The sequence below is a fragment of the Colias eurytheme genome, chromosome 23, assembly GCF_061535395.1.
Source record: "Colias eurytheme isolate Ceu_HAF_F1 chromosome 23, ilColEury1 Martin Lab GWU primary, whole genome shotgun sequence".
Taxonomy (NCBI): Eukaryota; Metazoa; Arthropoda; class Insecta; order Lepidoptera; family Pieridae; genus Colias; species Colias eurytheme.
Window position 1 is genome coordinate 2,246,560 of NC_143002.1, and position 7,141 is coordinate 2,253,700.

General features: G+C 32.3%; 3 non-coding genes across 3 annotated transcripts; 2 read left to right on the forward strand and 1 right to left on the reverse strand.

Annotated features, from left to right (window-relative positions):
- Window positions 1–187: 187 nt before the first annotated feature.
- TRNAS-GGA (transfer RNA serine (anticodon GGA)) lies at window positions 188–263 on the reverse strand. Its single transcript has one exon. It is a non-coding gene; the product is annotated as a tRNA-Ser (tRNA).
- A 1,249-nt stretch (window positions 264–1,512) lies between these two features.
- On the forward strand, window positions 1,513–1,588 carry TRNAS-GGA (transfer RNA serine (anticodon GGA)). The gene has a single exon. It is a non-coding gene; the product is annotated as a tRNA-Ser (tRNA).
- Window positions 1,589–1,823: 235 nt separating this feature from the next.
- TRNAS-GGA (transfer RNA serine (anticodon GGA)) lies at window positions 1,824–1,899 on the forward strand. Its single transcript has one exon. It is a non-coding gene; the product is annotated as a tRNA-Ser (tRNA).
- The last annotated feature ends 5,242 nt before the right edge of the window (window positions 1,900–7,141 follow it).

The window sequence follows — 7,141 nt, forward strand, 5'->3', positions numbered from 1 at the left end:
GAAGGGACACACCGCGCGCCATCTATTGAGATGATTAACAACCATTTCAACCAATATGAAGCACTTTTCAGTGAATACAATATTGTAACGATGGAACACGACCTTTTTTGTTGAATTTATATTTTTTTGGTTTTATGGCATTCAAATGCTTTATATATATAAATTTATAAAGAATAGAAAAAATTCGATCACGAGGCGGGACTCGAACCCGCATCCTTCGCGCCATTCCGGGGCGGATGCCTTACCAACTCAGCCACTCGTGACCCGCCAGAGCAATCGAATTTATTCTATTCTTTCAGTTTTATGTGTCTGAAGGGACACACCGCGCGCCATCTATTGAGATGATTAACAACCATTTCAACCAATATGAAGCACTTTTCAGTGAATACAATATTGTAACGATGGAACACGACCTTTTTTGTTGAATTTATATTTTTTTGGTTTTATGGCATTCAAATGCTTTATATATATAAATTTATAAAGAATAGAAAAAATTCGATCACGAGGCGGGACTCGAACCCGCATCCTTCGCGCAAGGGACACACCGCGCGCCATCTATTGAGATGATTAACAACCATTTCAACCAATATGAAGCACTTTTCAGTGAATACAATATTGTAACGATGGAACACGACCTTTTTTGTTGAATTTATATTTTTTTGGTTTTATGGCATTCAAATGCTTTATATATATAAATTTATAAAGAATAGAAAAAAAAAAATATAAATTCAACAAAAAAGGTCGTGTTCCATCGTTACAATATTGTATTCACTGAAAAGTGCTTCATATTGGTTGAAATGGTTGTTAATCATCTCAATAGATGGCGCGCGGTGTGTCCCTTCAGACACATAAAACTGAAAGAATAGAATAAATTCGATTGCTCTGGCGGGTCACGAGTGGCTGAGTTGGTAAGGCATCCGCCCCGGAATGGCGCGAAGGATGCGGGTTCGAGTCCCGCCTCGTGATCGAATTTTTTCTATTCTTTATAAATTTATATATATAAAGCATTTGAATGCCATAAAACCAAAAAAATATAAATTCAACAAAAAAGGTCGTGTTCCATCGTTACAATATTGTATTCACTGAAAAGTGCTTCATATTGGTTGAAATGGTTGTTAATCATCTCAATAGATGGCGCGCGGTGTGTCCCTTCAGACACATAAAACTGAAAGAATAGAATAAATTCGATTGCTCTGGCGGGTCACGAGTGGCTGAGTTGGTAAGGCATCCGCCCCGGAATGGCGCGAAGGATGCGGGTTCGAGTCCCGCCTCGTGATCGAATTTTTTCTATTCTTTATAAATTTATATATATAAAGCATTTGAATGCCATAAAACCAAAAAAATATAAATTCAACAAAAAAGGTCGTGTTCCATCGTTACAATATTGTATTCACTGAAAAGTGCTTCATATTGGTTGAAATGGTTGTTAATCATCTCAATAGATGGCGCGCGGTGTGTCCCTTCAGACACATAAAACTGAAAGAATAGAATAAATTCGATTGCTCTGGCGGGTCACGAGTGGCTGAGTTGGTAAGGCATCCGCCCCGGAATGGCGCGAAGGATGCGGGTTCGAGTCCCGCCTCGTGATCGAATTTTTTCTATTCTTTATAAATTTATATATATAAAGCATTTGAATGCCATAAAACCAAAAAAATATAAATTCAACAAAAAAGGTCGTGTTCCATCGTTACAATATTGTATTCACTGAAAAGTGCTTCATATTGGTTGAAATGGTTGTTAATCATCTCAATAGATGGCGCGCGGTGTGTCCCTTCAGACACATAAAACTGAAAGAATAGAATAAATTCGATTGCTCTGGCGGGTCACGAGTGGCTGAGTTGGTAAGGCATCCGCCCCGGAATGGCGCGAAGGATGCGGGTTCGAGTCCCGCCTCGTGATCGAATTTTTTCTATTCTTTATAAATTTATATATATAAAGCATTTGAATGCCATAAAACCAAAAAAATATAAATTCAAGTCAAATATGTAATATCTCCCTAATATTGATAAAATAAGCACTGTTTTTTTCCTCTGAATAAAATACTAAAATCAAATAAAAGATAAAAAAAGCCTATGGAAACTCGGTCTGAACTCTAAAGCAAAATACCTTCATAATGTTCATATTTTATGATGATCCTTAAAAATATTTACAAATTATTTTAATCAGTGTTTCGTCTCTTTAGCTCTTAAAGTATTTGCCGCACTTTTGAACGAAAGGAATAAGGCAATTATGAGTTTGAACGTAACAAATAAAAGATTTTAGTATATTTATTGACTATAAAAGTTAATAAAAAAATTGGCTACGTACGAAAAAAATTCTAAAGCAATAATATAGGCAGAGAGATGGACTATGATTTCACAATATAATCGAATACACAGAAAAATATATTAAAGTGATTTAAAAGAAAGTGATACTGAATGTTATTGGCTAAGTTGTATAGTGTTAGTGCCTTTCGATGTCCGTGTTTGATTTGATATGATTTGTAAAGGGGAAATTATAAGATATTTTTCTTTGTACTCGATTATATTGTAAGCTCTTACGCTATAAATTTGGTGATCGTACCACTAATGCACTTTGCATATTGCTATCTCTGTCTAGCATACGATTGTCTATATTTGCGTCCTTATCGTTAAAATGCCTAGTGTATTGGTGGCTTTATATAGAGAAAGCGATAATTTGAATAAATAATTGTAAAAAATGCAAATTATTATTATTAATAGATTCAGGCTGTATTCGAGGTTTACGAGTCAAGGTTTAGAGATGCTGTACAAATGCCTTTTCATTGCTTAACGTTACCATACTATTGTATTCGCTTATTGATATAACGTACTTGGTTGACGGTATTAGCATTTTGGGCAAAATAAATTGATATTATTAAAATATTTTCAAATACCCTCATTTGAATTTTGATTTTTAAGACATAGACACAAAGGACGAGGTAAAGGACTATAACATATATGAAACGTTAGTCTAGGCAAGCAAAAATAAATAAATTGCTTAAATACCTATAGAAGATATTTATAAAATAGCAATATATAAAGGCTGCTTCATCTTTTTGGTGATTTCTTCCAGGCAACTAAAGGTATTGTGATAATAAATGGCAGGTAATTCTGCACACAATGCTAATATTGTTAAGAAGTACATTTACGTTTTTCTCCTAAAATGTAAAAGGATTCGTTTTACTTATGTATAGTTGGATTTTGACGTTTCACTGAGAAATTATTACATATTTTTAAAGCGGGGTACAGTACGTTTATCACTTCCTATAGTTTTCCCTATTTTTTAACTAGATGGCGCTCTCTTAAATAGTCAGAAATATTTTTTTACTGGCAATTTCAACGTCATCTACGATATTTATCTGCCTGAAGACACTTATCCGTAACTAAAACGGATTGCTTTACAATATAGGAAGACGACTTTAAAAGCATCTGGTGATAAATTATAATAATGTTACTCTAAGTACGAAAATCACCGTGTTCCAAATGTGAACGCTTAATATAGTATATTGTTCACGATTCTATATTTATTTTTACACTCGATAGCGTAAGATGGCAACACTATGGTGTTTTACACTTTGCAACTATTTTGCATCTGTTGAAAGCTGAGCTGTGTCTATTTGTTCAAATTTTCATGTAGCTATCCCTTTCTATCACTTGAAAACATTCATGTGTTAGAGCGAGAAATTAAACCAAAGTAAAAGCATCTCATTTCGTTCCAACATATGTTTTGTTTTGACGATAGAAAGGGATAACATATTGGATAATGAGAATCGAATAACACACGCTCGGCTTTATCTTAGAATAATTAAATGCAATAATAAAAATAGTTTTCTTCTAGCCGCTTAGGAAATTCTTAATTATTTAGAATAAACAATGTTAAATAGACATGACAATCCAGTCATTAGTTGCAAAGTGATCAATTATTATAATTCTTGAATAAAATACCGCTCAAAATTATAACGCCGCATTAAAAAGATAAGGAGAGTCTATTGAAAGTTCATTGTACAGAGAGTATAGGTTTCTAATATTTATTATATTCCGGTGTTATATGTAAATATATTGAAATTGGTTTGCGGATTTCGTAGGTGTATAGAGGTTAGATTGATCGATCGTTTGTAGACTGGGGAATGGAATATTTAGGCAAGCATGATGCGTGAGATTTCTATTCATATTTTTTTTATTTAAAGGTAAAAAATAATTAAAAAAATAACTAACTATTCGGTTATTCCATAGTTTTCTTTGTCCATTTTTGAAGTTTGTTATGCGGTTTGTTTAATTGCATAAAACTTCTACTTTATTATATTCTGCGTCCTTTATTATATGCTTACGACTACTTTAATATTAATTATTAATTGTTTTATGTAATCAGAAAGATAAATTAGAATATATCTTAACGAATAGTGATAATGGCGTCGCCATAATTTTTGTCAGAAATTTCAACTTTTTCAATTTAACAAAATTTAACCAATCACTACTCCATAGTTCTCTCTGTCCACACATAACAGATAACCGCTTACGAAAATCTAACAAATTAGTCATTGTTTGAATCTAGGACGTTTCTATTGGACTATTAGTGTGAAGGATTTGTGTGGTATCAGTGTAGGATGTAGGATTTAGGTCTATGATCACATCGCAAAGGCATCTTCTAAATTATACATACATATACTGCCATTCCGCCCGCTATAAAAAAATTAACTTGAAATAGTATAAAACCTTCATCGACTAAGTTTAAAAAAAACAGCATCGAAATGTGTTGCGCAGTTTGAAGGATTTATATATAGGTACACACACACAGGAAGACACTTTGTATTGTGATACTATTCGTGTAGGTACTTAATTTTAATTGCACATATAAATGCTCTATGTACCTAGGTTATTATTTAAAAGCACGGTAACCTAATAGAACGTTTATGATAAATTTTATTATAAAATAATAATTATTATTATTTACACCTTTGTGTTCAGCCAGTAGGTACTTGAATATGTAAGTTGTGTTAATTCACCGCCGCCGCCGATTTCGACTATTTCAAAATGGGCTTAAAACTATAGTATAATTATATTAAGATGCTGAAGATTATTGTAATTAAAAATTGAAACAGCTAGCCACTTATCACACATTATCTTCTGTTGGTTGTAAAATATACCTAAACACTTGAAACAAATACTGCTTACAACGAAAGTGTTTTAAAAGTTCGTATATAAACGCAATTTTACTAAACACAAACCTTGTAAAAGTATTGAAAGCTATGCATAATATGTAAAAACATAATCTGCGAAATAATAATGATTGTTCTCACTTCTCACGCACATGCTTGTCTATAAAGATACAAGGCCACGGGCGAATTAATTTTGTTTTGCGGTCGATAGGTAATCCACTTTTCCATTTTAGTATGAAAAAGTCAATAACACTTATTTATATTCGCTTCATAATATATTATTATTAGTTGTAATATTTTTTCGATAAAATTGTAAATACGCTTGCGGGTTTCTTTTCACGCTGATGTGTTATGTTTGGGGTTTATTTTGTTAACAAACGTACAATTTAATTTTTAAATTATGTACATTTACCGACAGGTTAAAATCAATAAAGCACGCATTTTATGAAGCGTCCATGTTTCTTTTATTTTTACTCCCTGTTTGTGTGTGATTGTGTGGTGCTTGAAGATTGGAATGTATCGGTTAATAATATGGGAAGTACCTATTCGTTAAATCAATGAAGATAAAAATAAGGGAGAGTTACGTGTTTAACTCAAAAAGCTGAATCGATTTGTTTATGGTAGGTAGCTTACTAGCTACAGGCATTAAAACTTATTTGTACTCTAGTCTCTATATACTCTTACTTGAATTTCCTTGAAATTTGAATAAATGATGAAAATTCAACATGCAGCAAACAACGAAATAATTATAAACTTTAAGCCTTGGAAGGAGAAGTCTGTTCAGTTTAGAATTTTCATTTTTCTAACAATAGCATAACAAAGAAAAGTGCATTTCTATCGTAAAATATTCCATTTAACTAAACATAATTTTACAATATGAGCAATTCTGAATTTAATATAATATTTCATTCCACAGACTATTCACTATATGAGCAGTAGGTACATTATAATTATTGTGCAAGCGATAGCAAGTGAACTATGAAGTTGTGAACGCATTTGTATTACGCCTAAGTTCGGAACGCACGCGAGAACGACGTAACTGACAGCTGTCGCGGTACAAAAGGCACGGAGGGAGTGTTGCTTGCGGGTCTAACGTTAAAAAGTTAATTTAAAAAGTTTTGTGACTGCAACCATTATTGTTTTAAGATAAAATGTGTGTGTGATACCTTGAGTGATTTGTGATGAAGCAGACGAGATAGTTCTAAGCGTATAATTTTGTGAGCTGACGCGAAAGAAAGGAACTTAAAAAATGGGTAAGTCCGCCGGCTGGCGTTCTATTTTATTTGTTTTATTAATTTCTAAGCGATGTACAGGTAAAGAAAATATAAATATGTTTATTATTAGTCAGGTGCATATAACATATGCGTCCTATAAGAAAAATTCTGCGGATCGTAGTACTGTTTATGTTCAAAATATCGATTTTTCACGAGCGTGCTGTTGTGTAAATTTTCTTTAGTAACAAAATAAAATAACATTTAAATAACTAGTAGACGTTAAATTTCAATTTAGCACTTGTTAAGAGTTATGCATTTCAATATTTGTGTTATTTAATTAATCGTTTTATTTTTTAACGTCGAAAATGTACAAATAATACTAATCCATTAAATTCTAAGTCACCTCGACGTTCTAATTGTCGTATTGGTAAATTTCAGCTAAGTTGATTAGTTTTACCTTGCTAAGTGATTAGTGGCAGTGTGGCAGGTGATTATATCACCTATCTATGCCTGCTAATAATACTGTCCTTGAGTGGAAGTTGCTACAGGGAAACAAGATTTATTTTTACTATCTTGGCTTCAAGAAAGATCTCATTATCTTTATTGATAAAAAACGAGTATGCATTTCTACCAATAAGAATTTTTTATTTACTCTGTATCAAGTGGAATACATGTAAAGTTAAAGATATAAAATTTTGTTATTTAAACGGTTAATATTTAAATAATAGAGACATAACTCTACATTCCGATATTTTTTATTATTTTATGACTA